We start from the raw sequence: 24,694 nt of genomic DNA, 5'->3' as shown, positions 1-24,694 counted from the left end.
ACAACACTGCGTGCCACCCCATGGCAGTTGTTGATTTTAGCTGGGGGGGTTTACTGGTCCTAAAAAAAGTTGTAGTGTCCACAGACCTACCTGTAGAGTGTCTACTTAGGAACGACTTGGAGACTTCAGCTTGGGCTGAAGTGGAGTTGGAAGCCAATGCAGACATGCTGGGCATCCCAGGGTGTATGTCTGCCCTTAGAGGAGCACAGGCCAAAAAGCAGGACGATCAAGGAAACTTGGAGCCTGGAACAATGGCCCAAGATCTTCCCAAGAGTAGAAAGGGCAAGAAAGTGCCCCCTACTCCAACCTCCAGGGAGGATTCAACCACTGAGGAGGAAGAATCCACTCCCTTGGTAGAACCTACACCAGAGGAGCTGAAAGCTGACACAGCTGAACTCTTGTGTACACGGGGGCCTGCCAGAGAGGACTTCACTAGGGCACAAAAGATGTGTCCCACACTGGAGGGCTTGAGGCAGCAAGCTGTCACTCAAGAGGCAGGAGATGTCAGTGGCACCCACATGGTGTATTAGAAAGACAATCTCTTGTACTCAGAGCCAAGGGACCCCAAACCTGGTGCTACCAGGAGGTTGGTGGTCCCTCTGCAGTGCAGACAATTTCTGTTAAACCTAGCACATGACATTCCTCTGTCAGGTCACTTGGGGCAAAGTAAAACTTAGGACAGGCTTGTCCCTCACTTTCACAGGCCTTACATCTCAGAAGACTAAAAGGAGTTTTGTCGCTCCTATGTCACCTGTCAAGCCAGTAGCAAGTCAGGTGGCACCCCAAAGGCCCCCTTAATTCCACTTCCAGTGGTTGGGGGTATCCATTGTGAGGGTTGGGGTAGATATTCTTGGACCACTAGACACTCCCACAGCCTCTGGGAACAGATTAATTCTGGTGGTGGTGGACCATGGCACCAGGTACCCAGAAGCTATTCCTCTTAGGACCACTGCAGCTTCTGCTGTGGTCAAAGCCCTTCCTGGATTCTTTTCAAGAGTGGGTTTTTCTAAAGAGGTGGTATCAGACAGAGGTGCAAACTTCATGTTTGCATACCTGAAAGCAATGTGGAGGGAATGTGGTGTTTCTTATAAGTTCACCACCCCTTACCACCCCAAACCAATGGTTTGGTAGAGAGGTTCAGCAGAACTCTCAAATGTATGATCATGGGACTCTCTGAAATGCTCAGAAGGAGATGGGACGTCCTATTGCCTTGCCTCCTCTTCGCCTTAAGGAAGGTCTCTCAGAAGGGTGTGGGCTACAGCCCATTTAAACTTACGTTTGGGCACCCTGTTAGGGGTCCCCTTGCTCTTGTGAGAGAAGGCTGGGAACAACCTCTCAAGCCTCCCAAGCAAGACATAGTGGGCTATGTGCTTGGCCTCAGATAAAGGATGGCTGAGTATATGAAGAAGGCCACTAAAAACCTTCAGACCAGCCAGGAACTACAAAAGCAATGGCATGACCGGAAGGCTGTATTGACTGTCTACCAGGCAGGACAGAAAGTGTGGGTCCTGGAGCCTGTGGCTCCCAGGGCACTCCAGGAAAAGTGGAATGGTCCCCACACGAAAGGGTGAGGTTACCCTACTTGGTAGACCTTGGCACTCCCAGAAGCCCCCACAGGGTGCTTCATGTGAACCCCTTCAAACCCTATTATGACAGGTCAGATATGACTCTGCTCATGGCTACTGATGAGGGACAGGAAGAAGAGAGTGACCCTCTCCCTGACCTCTTCTTCTCCCACACTGCAGCTGATGGCTCTGTTGATGGGGTAGTCCTTGCTGACTGCCTCTCTGAGTCACAAAAAGAAGACTGCAGGAATCTCCTGGGACACTTCTCAGAACTGTTCTCGTTGAGATCTGGTCAAACCATTTGTTGTGAACACAACATGTGAACACACCATTGACACAGGGGACAGTTTGCCAATCAAAAGCAAAACCTACAGGCAACCTGACCATGCATCAAGTCTGAAGTTCAGAAGATTCTAGACCTGGGAGTCATTGAGCACTCAGGCATCCCTTGGGCTAGTCCTGTGGTTCTGGTCTCAAAACCTCGCTCCTAAAATGGAAAGAGAGAAATCAAGTTTTGTGTTGACTATAGGGGGCTCAACACTGTTACAAAAACAGATGCTCATCCTATCCCTAGGGCAGATGAGCTAATAGATACACTGGCATCTGCCAAGTATCTAATCACCTTTAATTTAGCCGCTAGCTATTGGCAGATTCAATTATCAAGGGATCTAAAGCCAAAAACAGCATTTTCAACTATTGGTGGGCACTATCACTTTACAGTGATGCCCATTGGGCTGAAAAATACACCTGCCACATTTCAGAGGCTGGTGAATACAGTTCTGCAAGGATTGTAAAACTTTAGTGCAGCGTATTTTGATGATATACCTGTCTTAAGCCCCACCTAGGAAGATCACCTGGTCCACCTGTGGAATGTGTTTGAGGCTCTGCAGAAAGCAGGCCTTACTATCAAGGCCTCCAAGTGCTAGGTAGGGCAAGGGAAGGTTGCATATCTGGGCCACCTGGTAGGTGGAGGCCAGATTCAGCCACTGCAGCGGAAAATCCAAACCATTTTGGATTGGATGTCCTCCCCTTACTACCCAGACCCAGGTTAGAGCCTTTTAGGCCTCACTGGGTACTACAGGAGGTTCATTAAGAACTATGGCTCCATTGTAGCCCTTCATAATGTCCTCACCTCAAAAAGCCAAAGAATGTTTTATTGACAGCTAGCTGCCAAAAGGCTTTGAGGATCTAAAACAGACCATATGCTCTGCACCTATTTTAAAAAGCCCTGACTACTCCAAGCAGTTCATAGTTCAGGCAGATGCGTCTGAGGTAGGGGTTGGAGCAGTACTGTCACAACTTAATACAGAGGACCAGGACCGACCTGTAGCTTTTATAAGCAGAACGTTGACCCCCAGGGAACAGCGTTGGTCATCCATAGAAATGGAGGTCTGTGCTGTGTGTTGGGCTTTGAGAGAAGCTGAGGCCCTACTTGTTTGGCACTCACTTCCTTGTTCAAACAGACCACTAGCCCCTTCCATGGTTAAAACAAATGTAAGGTGAAAATCCCAAACTTTTAAGGTGGTCCATATCCCTACAGGGAATGGGCTATAGGACTATACAGTGGAACATAGACCTGGGAGTAACTACTTCAATTGAGATGGACTCTCCAGAATTTTCCACTTAGACAATGAAGACTCATCTGGGCAAGGTTAGTCTTATTGTCCTTCGTTTGGGAGGGGGGCTATGTAGGAAAGTACCCTCTTTTTGGCATGGTTACCCTCACCTTTTGTCTGTTGTCAGTATGTTTTGACTATGTGCATTAGGATCCTGCTAACCATGACCCCAGTGAATGTGCTGTCTCCCTGTAAACTTGGTTGCTCGGACCACAAAAACTCCACATTTGGCATACTGGTGTAGTATATGGTACCCAGGTACCCAGGGCACTGGGGCACCAGGGGTTCCCCATGGGCTGAAGTATATATTATGCCACCCATGGGAGCCCATGTAAAATGTGTCTGCAGGTCTGCCATTGCAGCCTGCGTGCAAAGGTGCATGCACCATTTCGCTTAAGGTCCCTGGGGACCATTGGAACCCCCATGATATTGGGAAAAAGGAATTTTACGTACTCACCTACTAAGTCAGCGCTTCTCAACAGGCTGACATTCTGATGCTTCTGTACTAGAATTGGACAGCAGGATGATGGCCAAGACATTCACTTTCTTACAGTTGTCATCACACTACATGCAGTTCTCCACAACATAGTCCAATAATGCATGTGGCCTGAAGAATCCTATGAACCTGAGACTAGGCAATAGCAAACATAACACAAGCAAAGCAAAGTCCAACAAAGATCACAGTAGAGTCAGAGTAAAAGAGCATACCTTCTTCGTGAAATTCCGAATCGTCATAGTCCTGCATGGATAATGGACAAAAGGTGCATATTAGCAGTAGCAACAACCTACCACTAATTATAGTTCAGGAATGTCCACACTGCTGACACTGTGGCTCTCAAATGACTTGGCCCAGCTTACTGTCCTTCAAGAGAGCCCTGAAAATTAACTGTTCAAGGATGCTTTTGGCCCTCATCCAGTCCCCCCAATGACCACCTAGGAGGTGGGATCAGGCCCAAACAACTGCCATTAGGAACCCACAGAAACCTGTCTTCAAGTGCAAAACTCATTATTATTATATTATCCACTGGGAATATTGCTTTTAATAACAGGGGGAAATCACTATGTGATGATGTAGACCTAAGTGTACCCTATAGATGGCAAGTCACCTACCACGTGTTCACAGGCTCACTGTGCCAGTGGATTCAAGCTAGCGTGGCTGATGAAGGGTGATACCCTAAAACAAGGTCCCAGGATGCTTGTTTCCGGTCCAGGGAGGACCTGGCCTGGCAGTTCAGGCTGGACTGTTCCCATGGGGAACAGGGTCAAGACTGATTTGCATATGGCTGGGTGCAAACTGGTGTGGCATGGTGAGCAAAAGAATTGATGGATTAAACCCAGATCTGTGACTTGTGGTTAATGTCTGATTGGTTCTGCATTCTGTCCATCATTTGTGTTTGATCGCTTTTGTCGCCATAAGTGCGCTGGGTATGCCCAGACGTGAGTCCCAGGCTCACTGTGTCACTGGATTCAAGCTAGCCTGGATGATGAAGGGTGATATCTTGAAACCAGTCCCAGAATGCTTGTTTCTGGTGCGGGGAGGACCCGGCCTGGCAGTTCGGGCTGGACTGTTCCCTTGGGGAATAGGGTCAAGACTAATTTGCATATGTCTGGGTCCAAACTGGGGCGGTATGATGAGCAAAAGAATTGATGGATTAAACCCAGATCTGTGACTGGGGGTGAATGTTTGATTGGTTCTATATTCTGTCCATCGTTTGTGTTTCTTTACTTTCTAAAAGTGGCACTTCTAAAACAGTAATGCTAAATCCGACTTTGCTTGTAAAGAGTATTCATCATTACCAAAGATATGAAACGAGGTAGCTGATCAGGAATTACAGTTTACACATATATTAAGGAATTACCAATGCTGGTCTATGAGAGGAGCAAACTTCCCAATAGTGAAAAACGACTTTGGGACATGTAAAAATTAAAAATACTTGTCCTGCCTTCTAAATACACTGCTCACCCTTCCCTGTGGGTCACATAGGGCCTACCTTAGGGGTGACTCATATGTAATAAAAGGGGAGTTGAAGACTTGGCAAAGGGTTTTAAACACCACTTCTAGGTGGCAGTAAACTTGCACATATAGGCCTTGCAATGGCAGGTTTTAGACATGGTTACGGGGCTGCGTGTGTGGGTGGCACAATCAGTGCTGCAGGCCCACTGGTAGCATTTAATTTCCTCACCTAGACACATATAGGGCACTTTACTAGCGACTTATAGATAAATATAAAATGCCAATTGGGTAGGAGTCAATGTTACCATGTTTAGGAGAGAGAACACAAGCACTTTAGCACTGGTCAGCAGCGGTAAAGTGTGCATAGTCGTAAAACCAGTGAAAACGAGATCAGAAAAATAGAGGGAGGCAGGCAAAAAGTTGGGGGGCTAAGGCTGTCAGGTCCAACAAGCCTAACTGTACAGTGTAAATAGACTGCAAGTCACCAAGTGTGCCAGTACAAAACAAAGGAACGAGGCTGAATGCAGCGTGCCTTTACAGTGCCATAGAGGTTCTAGATGACTTGCTGTATCCCGATGATCTACCCTGTTGTGGTTCACTAGCCATTATAATCAGTGGGCAAAAGCAAACTTAGATTATATCAAAATATATGATAACTTTGATGTAACAGAGTTGGGTGTCTACTGCCATCTGCATGACAAAAATGGACCTCTGTCAGCCGGAAAAACACTACTCACTTGTTATGGCTTCTTACCTCGTCATCTGGTTCAGAAGTTGTGATAGGAGCGAGAGTGGTACGGCGAGCTGCATTTAAAAAAAAAAAGGATTACGCTTCTGAGCACTGTACTGTAGGCAGTCACATTGCAACTGTAGAGCACGTGTATATTTTTAAGATTATTTACACTCTAGAGGTAGCACAAACACATACCTATGTACATGTGCAGTGGTGGGCGGCAGATTTAGGAAGGAGGGGGGCGGGCGGGGCACACACGCACACACACACACACTCATTCTTTCACACACAGACACGCACGCACGTCCATTATCAACACTCATACCATTCAAACATGCACACACGCACCAAACATTCATTTTAAAACATCACACACATACACACACACACTTACCTTTGGCCTCCAGGTCCCAGGAGGACTAGGACTGCTGCCTTCCCTCATTGGCTGACCTTAGGTCAGCCAATGAGGGAAGGCAGAAGTCCCAGCCTCGTCACAGAGTGGGATGGGGTCAGTGAGACTGCTGACCCCACCCCACTCTGTGACGAAGTGTCACTGATTGACACTCGCCCTGGGCACTTCAGGGCTTAAACTGAAGCGCCCAGGGAGAGTGTCAATTGGTGACGCTTTCCTCGTCACCCAGGGGAGGGCCTCGAGGCACCTTTGCTGGGTAGAGGAGGTCATGCCCATAGGAGCTGTGATCTCCTCAGCCCAGAAAAGTTCAGCTCAGGCAGCCAGGAGTCTGCGCAAATCGCACATGTCTGCTCCTGGCTGCCTGACCTGAACATGAAGAATGTCTGTCAGGCTGACCTTTGTTCAGCCTGACAGACACTCTTCATGGGGGGCAAAAAGTGGGGGGGCGTAGCCCCTCCGCCCTAAAGGACGGGCCGCCACTGTACATGTGACTCCAAACTATGCACATTTTCAATTTGTACCATTGCAAGTGCCTCTGCACTGGCTTCAATAATATGCACAAAATGTGTTAAATAGAGGCTCAGATTTTCACACCTTTTGCGCTGGGTGTGTGCCTGTGCAAAACTCTTTTTGTGGGAATTACTTGCTAGCTCACAACTGGTTTTGTGCTGAAAAGTCGCTTTGCATTACTCTGCATCAGAGAGACATTACATGGGTGGAACATGGGCATTTCCATGCAACCACCCATGCTTTTAGATGCAAAACTATACATACTAACAGGGTTTTGCACACAAAAAAATAATGTGACTTTGAAGAAGGTGCTAAAATGAAGAATAGCACACATACAAAGTAAGAAAAGTTTTACAGTTTGTCTAGGCATAGTATTTTTCACTTGAAGGGAACCCTTCTAGTACAAAACCTATGCTAGACTCACGCAGATACCCTTGCACCAAGCAAAGGTGTGTGGGTGGTTCTCGGCAGCCTGATTGCATGCAGGAAGAGGGGAGGAAAGTGGCATATCTCTTTGGATATGGCAGTTTCTCCTCTCTCCCTTTCACGCAATGCAGTGCAGCTCAGCAACTTTGGGTGCTGAGTTGAGTTGTGTGATAGGGCTATAAATCCTTTCTCTGGGGTAATGAAACTCACAACCCGGGTGAAAGTAATGTCAACAAAGGGTCAGACAGGGATACAAAATAGTCCCAGGCACCAACATAAAAGTGGACCCCCCAGCAGCGAACCAAATAGCTACTTGAGTTAACCATACTTATAACTGCTGAATTCCTATAGTTTTATGTGAGTAAATTCAGAACCTAACTATAACATCCCTGTAACTTTTGTTTTTTTTCGTGAATTTCTCTGATTTATTTAGTACACATGTTAATATAACCAGCTCCTCACATGGCCAAAGGCTGTGCGCAGCAGGAGTTTACCCGCCCTGCGTTTAACACTGCTGCATGTACCCAAATCCTTCAGCTGTGCGCAGCATGGAGTTGGATGCAGTGGATGTTTTTTTTTTTTTCATTTTTCTCTGAATCTGTGGACCCACAAATTTACACAGGGGGCCACGGATCGGAAGAAAAAAAAAGGTCAATTTTTTGCCCACTAGGTATCCCTAAGGGACCCCGCCATGTGTCCTATGGCATTCTGGATACCTGTATCGTGACCCCTTATGTGTTTTGCAGTCTTCTTTTCCCACCCTCCAGCCGAAGTGACAAACAAAATGGTGAGCACAACCTTTCTGTCAGGTTGCGTCCAGTCAATTAGATTCTTGCTGTTGGGAGTGGATCCACGGATCGAGCTGCAGTGGTTCCACATCTCTAGATATCTATAGTTTTTAACCTTAAATAACTCCAAATCTACTGAACAGATTTGCAACAAAACACAAAAAGCACAATCTACATACCAAGATCTAGCTTCCTGCTGAATTTGGTGTAATTCCGTTCAGCAGTTTGGGCTATAGGCATGTCTAAAGAACTATGGGAAAATGCATGTGGAAAACGAGTTTTAGGCCCCCTGCCCCCTTTTTCTCGGCTCCCACTGGACAGACCACCCCAAAACGTTCAAGTCAGGACGAAACCCCTCACCTTGCTTGATCATAGGTTTCTTCCTCACACAATTTCACAGAGGTCAGTTTTGTAGGCTACAACTCCTGACTAGGGAAAGGATCTTAAAGTCTTTTGCTTGGAATTGGTCCCTACAGGAGCTTCAAGATGTGGATTAGTTGAAGCAGAGTGTTGTGTAGGTATTGCAAAGGTTAAAAATGATGCAATAAGTCAGAACGTTATTATATGTCCCCTAGGGGTATATTAAAAAATGAAGGTGAGGTGACTTCAACCCCGTAGTGATGAAAGGGTCGACATATTTCTTCCAATATGAAAACCCTGCCCTGAGGTGTCTGGCATTTTTCAGGACCAAAATCTTTTCTTTTATCTCTCTGCTAAAAGGGTGAGGTTACCCTACTTGGTAGACCTTGGCACTCCCAGAAGCCCCCACAGGGTGCTTCATGTGAACCCCTTCAAACCCTATTATGACAGGTCAGATATGACTCTGCTCATGGCTACTGATGAGGGACAGGAAGAAGAGAGTGACCCTCTCCCTGACCTCTTCTTCTCCCACACTGCAGCTGATGGCTCTGTTGATGGGGTAGTCCTTGCTGACTGCCTCTCTGAGTCACAAAAAGAAGACTGCAGGAATCTCCTGGGACAGTTCTCAGAACTGTTCTCATTGAGATCTGGTCAAACCATTTGTTGTGAACACAACATGTGAACACACCATTGACACAGGGGACAGTTTGCCAATCAAAAGCAAAACCTACAGGCAACCTGACCATGCATCAAGTCTGAAGTTCAGAAGGTTCTAGACCTGGGAGTCATTGAGCACTCAGGCATCCCTTGGGCTAGTCCTGTGGTTCTGGTCTCAAAACCTCGCTCCTAAAATGGAAAGAGAGAAATCAAGTTTTGTGTTGACTATAGGGGGCTCAACACTGTTACAAAAACAGATGCTCGTCCTATCCCTAGGGCAGATGAGCTAATAGATACACTGGCATCTGCCAAGTATCTAAACACCTTTAATTTAGCCGCTAGCTATTGGCAGATTCAATTATCAAGGGATCTAAAGCCAAAAACAGCATTTTCAACTATTGGTGGGCACTATCACTTTACAGTGATGCCCATTGGGCTGAAAAATACACCTGCCACATTTCAGAGGCTGGTGAATACAGTTCTGCAAGGATTGTAAAACTTTAGTGCAGCGTATTTTGATGATATACCTGTCTTAAGCCCCACCTAGGAAGATCACCTGGTCCACCTGTGGAATGTGTTTGAGGCTCTGCAGAAAGCAGGCCTTACTATCAAGGCCTCCAAGTGCTGGGTAGGGCAAGGGAAGGTTGCATATCTGGGCCACCTGGTAGGTGGAGGCCAGATTCAGCCACTGCAGCGGAAAATCCAAACCATTTTGGATTGGATGTCCTCCCCTTACTACCCAGACCCAGGTTAGAGCCTTTTAGGCCTCACTGGGTCCTACAGGAGGTTCATTAAGAACTATGGCTCCATTGTAGCCCTTCATAATGTCCTCACCTCAAAAAGCCAAAGAATGTTTTATTGACAGCTAGCTGCCAAAAGGCTTTGAGGATCTAAAACAGACCATGTGCTCTGCACCTATTTTAAGAAGCCCTGACTACTCCAAGCAGTTCATAGTTCAGGCAGATGCGTCTGAGGTAGGGGTTGGAGCAGTACTGTCACAACTTAATACAGAGGACCAGGACCGACCTGTAGCTTTTATAAGCAGAACGTTGACCCCCAGGGAACAGCGTTGGTCATCCATAGAAATGGAGGTCTGTGCTGTGTGTTGGGCTTTGAGAGAAGCTGAGGCCCTACTTGTTTGACACTCACTTCCTTGTTCAAACAGCCCACTAGCCCCTTCCATGGTTAAAACAAATGTAAGGTGAAAATCCCAAACTTTTAAGGTGGTCCATATCCCTACAGGGAATGGGCTATAGGACTATACAGTGGAACATAGACCTGGGAGTAACTACTTCAATTGAGATGGACTCTCCAGAATTTTCCACTTAGACAATGAAGACTCATCTGGGCAAGGTTAGTCTTATTGTCCTTCGTTTGGGAGGGGGGCTATGTAGGAAAGTACCCTCTTTTTGGCATGGTTACCCTCACCTTTTGTCTGTTGTCAGTATGTTTTGACTATGTGCATTAGGATCCTGCTAACCATGACCCCAGTGAATGTGCTGTCTCCCTTTAAACTTGGTTGCTCGGACCACAAAAACTCCACATTTGGCATACTGGTGTAGTATATGGTACCCAGGTACCCAGGGCACTGGGGCACCAGGGGTTCCCCATGGGCTGAAGTATATATTATGCCACCCATGGGAGCCCATGTAAAATGTGTCTGCAGGTCTGCCATTGCAGCCTGCGTGCAAAGGTGCATGCACCATTTCGCTTAAGGTCCCTGGGGACCATTGGAACCCCCATGATATTGGGAAAAAGGAATTTTACGTACTCACCTACTAAGTCAGCGCTTCTCAACAGGCTGACATTCTGATGCTTCTGTACTAGAATTGGACAGCAGGATGATGGCCAAGACATTCACTTTCTTACAGTTGTCATCACACTACATGCAGTTCTCCACAACATAGTCCAATAATGCATGTGGCCTGAAGAATCCTATGAACCTGAGACTAGGCAATAGCAAACATAACACAAGCAAAGCAAAGTCCAACAAAGATCACAGTAGAGTCAGAGTAAAAGAGCATACCTTCTTCGTGAAATTCCGAATCGTCATAGTCCTGCATGGATAATGGACAAAAGGTGCATATTAGCAGTAGCAACAACCTACCACTAATTATAGTTCAGGAATGTCCATACTGCTGACACTGTGGCTCTCAAATGACTTGGCTCAGCTTACTGTCCTTCAAGAGAGCCCTGAAAATTAACTGTTCAAGGATGCTTTTGGCCCTCATCCAGTCCCCCCAATGACCACCTAGGAGGTGGGATCAGGCCCAAACAACTGCCATTAGGAACCCACAGAAACCTGTCTTCAAGTGCAAAACTCATTATTATTATATTATCCACTGGGAATATTGCTTTTAATAACAGGGGGAAATCACTATGTGATGATGTAGACCTAAGTGTACCCTATAGATGGCAAGTCACCTACCACGTGTTCACAGGCTCACTGTGCCAGTGGATTCAAGCTAGCGTGGCTGATGAAGGGTGATACCCTAAAACAAGGTCCCAGGATGCTTGTTTCCGGTCCAGGGAGGACCTGGCCTGGCAGTTCAGGCTGGACTGTTCCCATGGGGAACAGGGTCAAGACTGATTTGCATATGGCTGGGTGCAAACTGGTGTGGCATGGTGAGCAAAAGAATTGATGGATTAAACCCAGATCTTTGACTTGTGGTTAATGTCTGATTGGTTCTGCATTCTGTCCATCATTTGTGTTTGATCGCTTTTGTCGCCATAAGTGCGCTGGGTATGCCCAGACGTGAGTCCCAGGCTCACTGTGTCACTGGATTGAAGCTAGCCTGGATGATGAAGGGTGATATCTTGAAACCAGTCCCAGAATGCTTGTTTCTGGTGCGGGGAGGACCTGGCCTGGCAGTTCGGGCTGGACTGTTCCCTTGGGGACTAGGGTCAAGACTAATTTGCATATGTCTGGGTCCAAACTGGGGCGGTATGATGAGCAAAAGAATTGATGGATTAAACCCAGATCTGTGACTGGGGGTGAATGTTTGATTGGTTCTATATTCTGTCCATCGTTTGTGTTTCTTTACTTTCTAAAAGTGGCACTTCTAAAACAGTAATACTAAATCCGACTTTGCTAGTAAAGAGTATTCATCATTACCAAAGATATGAAACGAGGTAGCTGATCAGGAATTACAGTTTACACATATATTAAGGAATTACCAATGCTGGTCTATGAGAGGAGCAAACTTCCCAATAGTGAAAAACGACTTTGGGACATGTAAAAATTAAAAATACTTGTCCTGCCTTCTAAATACACTGCTCACCCTTCCCTGTGGGTCACAGAGGGCCTACCTTAGGGGTGACTCATATGTAATAAAAGGGGAGTTGAAGACTTGGCAAAGGGTTTTAAACACCACTTCTAGGTGGCAGTAAACTTGCACATATAGGCCTTGCAATGGCAGGTTTTAGACATGGTTACGGGGCTGCGTGTGTGGGTGGCACAATCAGTGCTGCAGGCCCACTGGTAGCATTTAATTTCCTCACCTAGACACATATAGAGCACTTTACTAGCGACTTATAGATAAATATAAAATGCCAATTGGGTAGGAGTCAATGTTACCATGTTTAGGAGAGAGAACACAAGCACTTTAGCACTGGTCAGCAGGGGTAAAGTGTGCATAGTCGTAAAACCAGTGAAAACGAGATCAGAAAAATAGAGGGAGGCAGGCAAAAAGTTGGGGGGCTAAGGCTGTCAGGTCCAACAAGCCTAACTGTACAGTGTAAATAGACTGCAAGTCACCAAGTGTGCCAGTACAAAACAAAGGAACGAGGCTGAATGCAGCGTGCCTTTACAGTGCCATAGAGGTTCTAGATGACTTGCTGTATCCCGATGATCTACCCTGTTGTGGTTCACTAGCCATTATAATCAGTGGGCAAAAGCAAACTTAGATTATATCAAAATATATGATAACTTTGATGTAACAGAGTTGGGTGTCTACTGCCATCTGCATGACAAAAATGGACCTCTGTCAGCCGGAAAAACACTACTCACTTGTTATGGCTTCTTACCTCGTCATCTGGTTCAGAAGTTGTGATAGGAGCGAGAGTGGTACGGCGAGCTGCATTTAAAAAAAAAAAGGATTACGCTTCTGAGCACTGTACTGTAGGCAGTCACATTGCAACTGTAGAGCACGTGTATATTTTTAAGATTATTTACACTCTAGAGGTAGCACAAACACATACCTATGTACATGTGCAGTGGTGGGCGGCAGATTTAGGAAGGAGGGGGGCGGGCGGGGCACACACGCACACACACACACACTCATTCTTTCACACACAGACACGCACGCACGTCCATTATCAACACTCATACCATTCAAACATGCACACACGCACCAAACATTCATTTTAAAACATCACACACATACACACACACACTTACCTTTGGCCTCCAGGTCCCAGGAGGACTAGGACTGCTGCCTTCCCTCATTGGCTGACCTTAGGTCAGCCAATGAGGGAAGGCAGAAGTCCCAGCCTCGTCACAGAGTGGGATGGGGTCAGTGAGACTGCTGACCCCACCCCACTCTGTGACGAAGTGTCACTGATTGACACTCGCCCTGGGCACTTCAGGGCTTAAACTGAAGCGCCCAGGGAGAGTGTCAATTGGTGACGCTTTCCTCGTCACCCAGGGGAGGGCCTCGAGGCACCTTTGCTGGGTAGAGGAGGTCATGCCCATAGGAGCTGTGATCTCCTCAGCCCAGAAAAGTTCAGCTCAGGCAGCCAGGAGTCTGCGCAAATCGCACATGTCTGCTCCTGGCTGCCTGACCTGAACATGAAGAATGTCTGTCAGGCTGACCTTTGTTCAGCCTGACAGACACTCTTCATGGGGGGCAAAAAGTGGGGGGGCGTAGCCCCTCCGCCCTAAAGGACGGGCCGCCACTGTACATGTGACTCCAAACTATGCACATTTTCAATTTGTACCATTGCAAGTGCCTCTGCACTGGCTTCAATAATATGCACAAAATGTGTTAAATAGAGGCTCAGATTTTCACACCTTTTGCGCTGGGTGTGTGCCTGTGCAAAACTCTTTTTGTGGGAATTACTTGCTAGCTCACAACTGGTTTTGTGCTGAAAAGTCGCTTTGCATTACTCTGCATCAGAGAGACATTACATGGGTGGAACATGGGCATTTCCATGCAACCACCCATGCTTTTAGATGCAAAACTATACATACTAACAGGGTTTTGCACACAAAAAAATAATGTGACTTTGAAGAAGGTGCTAAAATGAAGAATAGCACACATACAAAGTAAGAAAAGTTTTACAGTTTGTCTAGGCATAGTATTTTTCACTTGAAGGGAACCCTTCTAGTACAAAACCTATGCTAGACTCACGCAGATACCCTTGCACCAAGCAAAGGTGTGTGGGTGGTTCTCGGCAGCCTGATTGCATGCAGGAAGAGGGGAGGAAAGTGGCATATCTCTTTGGATATGGCAGTTTCTCCTCTCTCCCTTTCACGCAATGCAGTGCAGCTCAGCAACTTTGGGTGCTGAGTTGAGTTGTGTGATAGGGCTATAAATCCTTTCTCTGGGGTAATGAAACTCACAACCCGGGTGAAAGTAATGTCAACAAAGGGTCAGACAGGGATACAAAATAGTCCCAGGCACCAACATAAAAGTGGACCCCCCAGCAGCGAACCAAATAGCTACTTGAGTTAACCATACTTATAACTGCTGAATTCCTATAGTTTTATGTGAGTAAATTCAGAACCTAACTATAACATCCCTGTAACTTTTGGTTTTTTTCGTGAATTTCTCTGATTTATTTAGTACACATGTTAATATAACCAGCTCCTCACATGGCCAAAGGCTGTGCGCAGCAGGAGTTTACCCGCCCTGCGTTTAACACTGCCGCATGTACCCAAATCCTTCAGCTGTGCGCAGCATGGAGTTGGATGCAGTGGATGGTTTTTTTTTTTTTTTTTTTCTCTGAATCTGTGGACCCACAAATTTACACAGGGGGCCACGGATCGGAAGAAAAAAAAAGGTCAATTTTTTGCCCACTAGGTATCCCTAAGGGACCCCGCCATGTGTCCTATGGCATTCTGGATACCTGTATCGTGACCCCTTATGTGTTTTGCAGTCTTCTTTTCCCACCCTCCAGCCGAAGTGACAAACAAAATGGTGAGCACAACCTTTCTGTCAGGTTGCGGCCAGTCAATTAGATTCTTGCTGTTGGGAGTGGATCCACGGATCGAGCTGCAGTGGTTCCACATCTCTAGATATCTATAGTTTTTAACCTTAAATAACTCCAAATCTACTGAACAGATTTGCAACAAAACACAAAAAGCACAATCTACATACCAAGATCTAGCTTCCTGCTGAATTTGGTGTAATTCCGTTCAGCAGTTTGGGCTATAGGCATGTCTAAAGAACTATGGGAAAATGCATGTGGAAAACGAGTTTTAGGCCCCCTGCCCCCTTTTTCTCGGCTCCCACTGGACAGACCACCCCAAAACTTTCAAGTCAGGACGAAACCCCTCACCTTGCTTGATCATAGGTTTCTTCCTCACACAATTTCACAGAGGTCAGTTTTGTAGGCTACAACTCCTGACTAGGGAAAGGATCTTAAAGTCTTTTGCTTGGAATTGGTCCCTACAGGAGCTTCAAGATGTGGATTAGTTGAAGCAGAGTGTTGTGTAGGTATTGCAAAGGTTAAAAATGATGCAAATAAGTCAGAACGTTATTATATGTCCCCTAGGGGTATATTAAAAAATGAAGGTGAGGTGACTTCAACCCCGTAGTGATGAAAGGGTCGACATATTTCTTCCAATATGAAAACCCTGCCCTGAGGTGTCTGGCATTTTTCAGGACCAAAATCTTTTCTTTTATCTCTCTGCTAAAAGGGTTGGTGACTGTTGGAAATGGCCCTTTTTGCAGGGTTATCTCCAAACTTTTTGCCTTCTTCCCCCTATTTTTTCTGATCTGTTTTTGTTGCCTTTAGGACTCCACACACTTTACCACTGCTGACCAGTGCTAAAGTGCAAGTGATCTATGTCTAAAGTGTGTTGTGATTGGTTTTCCATGATTGGTATATTTGATGTACTGCTACGTCCCTAGTAAAGATGTGCCCAGGGCTTGTAAATCAAATGCTACTAGTGGGCCTGCAGCACTGATTGTGCCACTCACAGGATTAGCCCTGTAAACGTTTTAGACCGGCCACTGCAGTGTCTGTGTGTGCAGTTTTATATTGCCAATTCAACCTGGCAAGTGTACCCAATTGCCAGGCCAAAACCTTCCCTTTTTCTACATTTAAGTCACCCTAAGGCAGTCCCAAAGCAGCCCCATGGGCAGGGTGCAATATATTTAAAAGATAGGACATGTACTGGTGTGTTTTACATGTCTTGGTAGTGAAATACTGCTAAATTAATTTTTGACTAGTGCAAGGCTTAGCTCTTCCATATAATAACATGGGGATGGCCTTAAGATAACTTTTAAGTGTATTTTCCTATTGGGAGCAGACAGAGATATGGAATTTGGGGTCTCCGAACTCACAATTTTAAAATAATTCTTTTTTGTTTTTACATTGCAAGTTTGAAAATGCCACTTTTACAAAGAGGGCATTGTCTTGCTTAACTATTCTGTGCCTATGCCTGGCTGATGAATACATGTCTGGGTCAGAATGACAGTTGGGCTGTTTGTGAATTCACTCTAGACAGTCACACAAAGGGAGCTGAGGTGTGTTCTGCATTTCCTCAAGGGTCTTCTTGGGCTAGAGTGGTGGAAGGAGCTGACACCTGCACATGAATAGAGCTGTGTCGGTCCTCACACAATACAGTCTATAACCCCTTAGAGTGTGTCTGTGGCCAGGACAAGAAGAGGCAGGGTCTTGTGCACTACAAATACTTTCCTTTGAAGTTTGCCTACTTCAAAGGCAGAAATGAGTACAAGTATTGGACTGCTGACCCCACAACTTCAGGACACTTCTGGACTGAGGACATTCTGCCAGGGAGAAGAGCTGGATGCTTGAGAAGGACCTGACACTCTTCCTGTTGCTTTTCTATGCTGCCCTGATGCTGCTACTTCTGCCCTGGGAGTGAAAGGACTGGACTTTGCTTTCTATATCCTGCTTTCCAAGTGTCTCCAAGGGCTTAAACTGAGCTTGCCTCCAGTTGTGAAATCTCACAGAAATCAGAGGCATTGTCTACCACTGCCTGGGATCTTCTGCTGAGAGTCTTGACCTGCCAAGTGATGCCAAGTTCAGTCCTTGGGCCCTTGGAAGTGGAAGCTGGTGACCTAAAGAAAAATCCACGCACCGCAATCGATGCAGCACCTGCACCGCGGCTGAAAAATCGACTCAGCCCCGGCAAAATCCTCCTTCAGTGCTTACACATCATTGCCATATATCTGAGTTTTCCATGCATCATCCCTGGTCATCAAATCTTCAACATCAGCACAAGGAACCAACCAAGGCTGTGTGCCCGGAAATCAATGCATTACCTACCCGACATAGAAAGAATCAACTAACAGCCTCACTTGCGAATGAAGAATCAACACATCACTTGCTTTTCTGACGTATCACCTCTCCTGCAGCTTTATTTTTGATGCACAGCAGGTTCTTTGTGCTAAAACAATGCATCCATTGATTCCTATGGATTAGGACTCTTTTAACTTAAAAAATGTATATATTTTCTTTTGTGTTGGATTATTGTCGCTTAGATCTTGTTTAACTTAGATTTTTCTGATTTTAACTGTGTGCGTGTGTGTGTGTGTGTAGAAATACTTTGCACATTGTCTCTGAGATAAGCCTGACTGCTTGATTCAAGCTACCAAGGGGGTGAGCAAGGGCTATCTTAGGTGTGAGACTCCCTCACCCTGACTAGAAGGAGGGTCCCTACCCCTAAATACTTCAGCTTGCAGGTTGCCTTGGGTGGCCCCCCTTCCAGCTTTTCTAACACCGATGGTAGCTCATTTCCCACGATGCAGTCAATGAGCACCTGGGGATTAACTATGGCCCTCATCTCGGCCACTTCCCCACCCCATTCCACAGATACCAGAGCCATTGAGTGGACAAAGTCTGGCTCTTGGGCCTGGGTTACCCTACACACCTGTTCTGGCAGGTACTGATTTGTGGAAACCAGCTTTTTCTCTACCATGGTCTAGCTGCCACTGGTATCTCTCAGAACAGTGATAGGTATCCCATCCACTGTGATCCAGTGGAAGTGGCAACTTCCCCACTCAACGATCACCTTCAGAGTCTACCTCCCAACTAAGAGACTACGGCAGTTTCTACCCTCTGCTGCTGGGCACTACTGCCCCATAAGGCCGCATTGGATTGGCCACTGCTGTGTATTTCCCACAGTAGATAGTTTCATAGTACAGACAGGGTTCCCTTGCTTGTCCTCTAACCTCCCCACTTACTCTCAGAAAGGGCATGGAACCCCTTTCCTACCACCCTATTTTGGGGCCTGTCTCTGTCACCTTGGACTGCCCCCTCACTCTGCTGAGGTAAGTCTGAGCCACACTTCTTGGAGTGACTCCCAGGTACCTTATTGTGCGCTCTGGTGGTGAGCCAGAATTGTTCTTCTTTTCCAAACTCACTGGGGTCAGTGAGTTTGGAATCAATATGGTGTTGGGGTAACTCTGTAAAGCAATTACTGAGTATGTGTTCTCCCAAAATATATTGTACTGCTTAACATAACTACTATATTTACTGCCTTCCGCCAAACTATTTAGTGCCTTACTGGAATAATCCACACAATTCAATGAGGACTGACTTGACAGCTTCTGACTGTCCCTGAACCTCAACCTGTACTTCTCAGGGGAGTGACCATATTGCCTGAAAAGGGCTTCCATCATGGATGAGCACTTTATTCTGTCACCCTTCACAAGGTTCAGCAAAGAATCCCTCCCATAAGTGGTCATGTGTCTCCAGACATGGGATTCCTAGTCCTCCTCAGGGACCCTATAAATCTCCAGGCCTACCTCATAGGCTTCCAATCACTTGTCTATGTCACCCACCCACCACAACGCTGAGCACTGCATTTTTGGGTTGTGCACCCTCTCGTTGCCATGGGACACTGGATGGTTGCTGCCACCATTGCTGTTGGACTTGGAGAGTTGCTTGACCTTCAGGTCCAGCTCCTTCTGACTCCTCTCATAAGCCAGCAACCCTTTCTTCCCCTCCAAGACCCCGCCAGCTGTTATCCTTCCAGCTTCCAAAGCCAGCCCGCTCTGCCTCAGTCCTGCAACCAGTTTCAACTTTGCCAGCTGTAATTTGTGATCTCTTTCTGCTCTCCTGTCCTCCAACTCGTAAAGGGACAGGTTGTAGGAGGACACTTTCCTGTCTCTCGGTGCAGCTCTGGGCATGTGACCATGCCATCTCCTTCCTCATCCTCATTCTCTACATCCGCCTCTACATCCTCAGGGTCATTGCGATCCGGCTCTACTGTTGCAGTTTTCATCCTGCAGACCTCCTCCAAGACTCTGAGGGCTATTTGAAAGTCCATTTTGTTGCCATCTTTCCCATGGTCATCCCTCTCTCCTTCCAGAGCTTTCTTAACTCAGCCATCTTGAGGTTCTCAACATTGTTGAGCTCCGACTCTATTTTTTGCAAGCAAGCATCAGAGGTGCACAAATGTGAGGCAGGAAATAAAAATGACTAATCAATGATAATTAAAAAAAAGATTTGATGTCAAAATATTACAATTAATTTTTGAGTTTTCACAAATCACTGAGTGGCCCTTCACAAACACAAGTACTAAATCTCACCACTGAGCACTGACGATGGGTTATTAGTTGAAAGGGGTGGAAACCCCACTAAAATAATAAACACAGTCCTTGCGGGGGAAAACCACAAAAGGGCTTGACCTAGGAGTGATATATATGTATCAAAAAGGAAGGTTTAGGCCCGGCAAAAGGTAAAACTGCACTGGAGGCTGTAGTAGCAGTCCAGAGACATGTTGTTACAGTGGGTGATACAGTGAGCGCTGCAGCCAACTTGTCTTCAATTTACAGGCCCTTGGTACATGTAAAACCATTTACTAGGAATATATAAGTAAAATGAATGTACCACTTAGGTGTCGGTCAATTTACCATATTGAGAAGGGCGAGCACAAGCACTTTACTGGCGGTTAGCAGGAAGCAGTAGTCTAAAAGCCAAAAAACGGATTCAACAAGGGAATACAAAAATTGGGGATTACTCTGCAGAGAGGGCCAGTTACAGACTGCAGGCAAATATTTTGTTATATGGAAAGTTAGAGATTACTAAAACATGCATGAATTGCGGAGTTAATTACTCACTGTAATGAATCTTTGGAGTAGCTGCTAATGGCAGGGAACCAAGGGTCTTATTTTATTGAGGTCACAAATGGCTGGATTCGCAGAATTAGGCTGTGTGCACCCACAAAAGACTTTTAAAAAATGTACAAAAGCCAAATTGTGACTTCGTAACTTGTTACAAAATATCAGTTTGGGTTTCGAGACTCTGTATTTGGAAGGGCTGTGTTTTGGGCATCCCTTTCAAATGCTGATTCACAGTGGTAAGTATTTATGTTTTGTGACCATATTCCGGTCCTGTAACATTAATATTGAACTTACTCCTTGAAGGAGGTGGTTGGTTATCCATTCGAAAATTGGAAGGGATCGGTAAGGGCCACCTTCAACCTCCCCTTTGAGAATGTAAAAAAAAATATTTTTTAAGAGCAGGCATTGTCTACTCCTAAAACATGAAACTTGAACGTTTCATTTTCTTTTTCTAAACGCATTCTTTTTTTCCTTTTTGGAACTCGGGCTGCATTTAAAAAAAAGTTTTCTTTATTTAAAAGCAATGACAGACATTGTGGTCTGCTGCGCCAACAGGCCACCGTCCCTGTGATGGCTGCCATTGCTAGTGGTCTACAAATTGCGACCTATCTCGTTAAGAATTAGAGGTAGGTCGATTTGCAGCCCCACTAGGAACCACGGGCCAGATGTAGGTAGGCTTTTGCACCTCGCAAACGGCGAAATACGCCGTTTGCGAGGTGCAAAAGCCCTCAAGCGATGCAGAAACACATTTTGCGAGTCGGAACCGACTCGCAAAATGTGTTCCGACTCGCAAATAGGAAGGGGTGTTCCCTTCCTAATTGCGACTCGCACCGCGATTTAAGTTGATTTGTGACCGCGAAAGCGGTCGCAAATCAACTCGCAGTTACCATCCACTTGAAGTGGATGGTAACTCATTCGCAAAGGGGAAGGGGTCCCCACGGGACCCCTTCCCCTTTGTGAATGCTCACAAAATTATTTTTTCAGAGCAGGCGGTGGTCCTATGGACTCTGGACTCTGAAAAAAACCGAAACAAAAGGTTTCGGTATTTTTTTCTATTTGCAGCTCGTTTTCCTTTAAGGAAAACGGGCTGCAAAGAGAAAAAAAAAAACTGCTTTATTTAAAAGCAGTCACGGACATGGTGGTCTGCTGTCTCCAGCATGCCACCATCCCCGTGAGTGCCCTGAATCGCTATGGGGTCGCAAATTGCGACCCACCTCATTAGTATTAATGAGGTGGGTCTTTGCGACCCCATAGCGACTCGCAGAAGGTGTCTGAGACACCTTTCTGCATTCCAAATTGCGAGTTGCAATTTGCGAGTCGCTGGGACTCGCAAATTGCAACTCGCAATTTGGAGTTTTGCTACATCTGGCCCCATTATTTTAAGAATCAGTCGTTAGTACATTAGGAATTGGGATTTCCAAATTGCGATTCAGTAAGAATCTCAATTTGGAAATCGAAGTTCCTAATTTTTGTACATTTGGCCCAGAGAGTGGTCTTGGTTTGTGTAATAACTCATTATGGGATGGAGATAATAAATCTTTGTTTAAGGTAACTGGAATAAGGGGAACAATTTTCTTTTAGGTGGGAAAAACACCTAGCCAGTTGCATGGACACACCTGTAATTAGTAAGCACTGGAATAAGAAACACCCATATTCCAAACAATATTATTAATTCCATTTGCAAAGTGCAACTGTTGCCCTAGGGGGTCCCGGCACTAGTAACCCTAGCATTGCATTAGACAAACTTGACACACCTGACCTGAAAGAATAGAGCATCATAAAGAGAATATAACCAAGTTTTAAGTCGTTTTCTGAAGTTCAAAAACATTGTTGGTAGAGGGCAACAGAGGGGGGAGAGAATTAAATAACGTTGCACTTTGCACAGAGAAAGCACAACTGCTAATGCATGCCCTCCTAAATCTAGGGACTAAAAGCAATTAAAAATGCCAGTTATTTGTAGGCCACTTTTACTATGTTTTAGGGAGAGGTCACAATCACTTCACCTCTGGTTAGCAGGGGTAAAGTAAACAGAGTCCTAATGCCTAAAAAAGGGTTTCAGCAAAGCAGGGGAGGGAAGGCGAAAGGTTTTGGGGAATACCATGACAAGGATTTCAGGTATAACATCACCTAACAAACTCAACAGTGTGCCTACATCCACCCCTCATTCTGTCAACCAGTATACCTTAACCCTGAAAACCTCTAATTCGAAACGAGCCAACAAAAAATAACACCATCTGTCTCAAATGGACTCATACTGATATGTCTTCTAGTCCAAGAACCAATTAATACCTAAGGTTCATGCAACTATAACACGAGTTCAGCCAAAGCTCATCATACTAATTTCTGCAACCTAATTTCTGAGCATGATTTGGATATTAGCTAAATCCTGAGTGATGCACATTCCAATATATAATGGACTCGGTAGTTCTCGTTGGAATACAAAATCGTATGGAGTGACAGGTAACATAAATTAGAAGGTAGCACACTAGTTATTGACGAGGCTGCTTCAAATGTAGATCTATGGCCATGAAAATGTATGATGCATAGGAATGCCTTAATTTACTGTCTTATTATACCGAGCACTGTCTGCCTTCATTCTATCACCCACCCAATGTCAAAACTGATTCTACCACCCAGAATATGAGACCTCAAACGAAATGATGTATGCCATGAGTATCTTACTCATGCACAGGCAAGTGCACATTTTCCTAGATGACCGAACATTGTAGGAGGCTGGCCTGGCTTGTAGTGGGTAGCAGAGGTACTTACGCCTTGTGCCAGGTCCAGTTATCCCTTATTAGTGTAGAAAAGGTGTTTCTAGCAGCTTAGGCTGATAGAAGGTACCTATAGCAAAGCAGCTTAGGCTGAACTAGGAGACATGTAAAGATCCTACTATACCACTGGTGTCATATGCACAATATCATAAGAAAACACAATACACAGAAGTACTAAAAAAAAAAGGTACTTTATTTTTATGACAATATGCCAAAAGTATCTCAGTGAGTACCCTAAGTATGAGGATAAGTTATATACACAAGATATATGTAGACAAACCAAAATGGCAGGTAATAAAATAGCAAGAAAAGTAATGCAAACAGTGTAGAATTACAATAGATTGCAATAGGAGCAAATAGGTATAGGGGCAACACAAACCATATACTCCAAAAGTAGAATGCGAACCACGAATGGACCCCAAACCTATGTGAGCTTGTAGAGGGTCGCTAGGACTGTAAGAAAACAGTGAGGGTTAGAAAAATAGCCCACCCCAAGACCCTGAAAGGTAGGTGTAAAGTGCACCTACTACCCCCAGAGAGCACAGAAGTCGTAATGGGGGGATTCTGCAGGAAGAACAAACACCAGCAATGCAACAACAGTGGATTTCCAGACCTGAGTACCTGTAACACAAGGGGACCAAGTCCAATAGTCGCGACAGTGTCGAGAGTGGGCAGGAGCCCAGTTAATGTCAGCTGAGGGTGCAAAGAAGCTGCCACCTGTTGGGAGAAGCTTGGAGTTCTGCAAGAAAGAAGAGGACTAGGAACTTCTCCTTTGGAGGATGGATGTCCCACGTCGCGACAAAGCTTGCAGAGGTGTTCCCATGCAGAAAGGCCGCAAACAAGCCTTGCTAGCTGCAAGGGTTGCGGTAGAGGTTTTTGGGTGCTGCTGTGGCCCATGAGGGACCAAGATGTCGCCACTTAGAGGAGGAGACAGAAGGGGCACCCAGCAACTCAGGGAGCCCTCACAGAAGCAGGAAGCACCCGCAGAAGTACCTGAACAGGCACTTGGAAGAAGAGTGAAACAGAGTCCACGCAAAGTCACAAAAGGGAGTCCCACGACGCCGGAAGACAACTCAGAAGGTTGTGCACTGCAGGTTAGAGTGTCAGGGACCCAGGCTTGGCTGTGCACAAGGAAATCCTGGAAGAGTGCACAGGAGCCGGAGTAGCTGCAAATCACGTGCAATGCAGTCTAGCGTGGAGAGGCAAGAACTTACCTCCACCAAACTTGGACTGAAGAGTCACTGGACTGTGGGAGTCACTTGGACAGAGTTGCTGAGTTCCAGGAACCACGCTTGTCGTGCTGAGAGGGGACCCAGAGGACCAGTGATGCAGTCGTTTGGTGCCTGCGGTTGCAGGGGGAAGATTCCGTCGACCCACAGGAGATTTCTTCAGAGCTCCTGGTGCAGAGAGGAGGCAGGCTAACCCCAGAGCATGCACCACCTGGAAACAGTCGAGAAAGCCGGCAGGATGAAGCGATACAAGGTTGCTAGTAGTCGTCTTGCTACTTTGTTGCGGTTTTGCAGGCGTCCTGAGCAGTCACCGGTCGATCCTTTGGTAGAAGGTGAAGAGGGAGATGCAGAGGAACTCTGATGAGCTATTGCATTCGTTATCTGGTGAGATCCCCAAAGCAGAGACCCT

This window comes from Pleurodeles waltl, chromosome 3_1 (genome assembly GCF_031143425.1).
Source record: "Pleurodeles waltl isolate 20211129_DDA chromosome 3_1, aPleWal1.hap1.20221129, whole genome shotgun sequence".
NCBI classification, from domain to species: Eukaryota; Metazoa; Chordata; class Amphibia; order Caudata; family Salamandridae; genus Pleurodeles; species Pleurodeles waltl.
Note: the sequence above shows the minus strand (reverse complement) of the source record.